Below are 1,348 nucleotides of genomic sequence, written 5' to 3' on the forward strand. Positions count from 1 at the left end.
TCTATATGCTCCTGCCTCTAAATGCCTATGTGTACATAAACACATACAGCAGGCTAACATGCATGGGCGTTTTGAGCCAGCAAAAAAAAAACAAAAAAAAAACAGATGTCTCTATCAGCAGCTTTTAATTTCCAGAGTGAATGAGGCCTAAGAGAGAAGCTCTATCACACACACACAAAGACACAAACACACACATGCTTACAAGAACTTAACAAAATCTTTATCTCAACAACATAACTATACGTTTTGACATTGTTTTATATTCAATATGATCAAATCCATCCTGTAATCATTTGCTATTTAAAACATTTTTACAAGGACTTTTCAATTTTTGCTAATTCCATTGATAAAAAGGTACTTCTTTAATGTTATATAAAAAAAATAAAATCACATTTAACAGATAGTTTACCGACAGAGGTAGTGCTGACAATCCAGAAGGCAGTGAGCAGGACTAGGTGTGGCCAGGTGTTGGCTGACAAGTTACAGGCTTGTGAATCAGCAGTGACAAGCTCCAGCTACAACATTTTTGGCCCCCCTGTAGTAAAACAGGCCTACATGAAAGTGGCAACTCTGCTGTGAATTCAGGGGCAGTGCAGCATCATTGCCATGCAATCACAGAAAGCTGCATTAGCTGGACTTTACTGACGGGATCAACAGGTATGTGTAGGACTCTGCAAGGGGAATATTTAGGTGCATATGCACTTATCATGTGCTCTAGTTCATATTTTTGTAATAGAAGAGACTTTCAACTTTAACACCCCCTGCACATGATTACCTGTACAGTTATTTGAAATTTAGCCACAAACATCCAGTAGAAAACAGAAGCATGAATAAAAACATCAATTTGTATTTTGAGACTTGGAGTTACCCTCCTTATCCTGTTGCTCCAACATATCTGATTTCAAGAAAGACAGGAGTCATAAGCTGGCAGCACATACACTAAAATTGGAACTATACAGAGAAGATTAGCATGGCCCCTGCGCAAGGATGACATGCGAATTTGTGAAGCATTTCATATTTTTCCCATTGCCCAACTAATAAAATTCAAAACACTAACAATAACATACAAAAGTCATTTACAACTCTGCCCCGAGCTACATCGCCAATCTTGTCTCCAAATATCACCCAAACTCTCCTCTCTGCTTCTCTCAAGACCACCTGCTCTCTAGCTCACTCGTCTCCTCCTCCCATGCTCATCTCCAGGATTTCTCCAGAGCTTCTCCCATCCTCTGGAACTCACTACCACAATTTGACTGGCTATCTGCTACTCTGTCCACTTTTAGGCGATCCCTGAAGACACATCCTGTCTTCAGCTATTAACTGAATCTTCTATTTCTCCCATCAGTTC

At 39.8% G+C, this 1,348-nt stretch overlaps 1 non-coding gene across 1 annotated transcript; it reads left to right on the forward strand.

The window, feature by feature from the left end:
- The first annotated feature begins 916 nt into the window (after positions 1-916).
- Positions 917-1,022, forward strand: LOC141130698 (U6 spliceosomal RNA). Its single transcript, XR_012242468.1, has one exon. It is a non-coding gene; the product is annotated as a U6 spliceosomal RNA (small nuclear RNA).
- The last annotated feature ends 326 nt before the right edge of the window (positions 1,023-1,348 follow it).

Source organism: Aquarana catesbeiana, linkage group LG02 (genome assembly GCF_042186555.1).
Source record: "Aquarana catesbeiana isolate 2022-GZ linkage group LG02, ASM4218655v1, whole genome shotgun sequence".
NCBI lineage: Eukaryota > Metazoa > Chordata > Amphibia > Anura > Ranidae > Aquarana > Aquarana catesbeiana.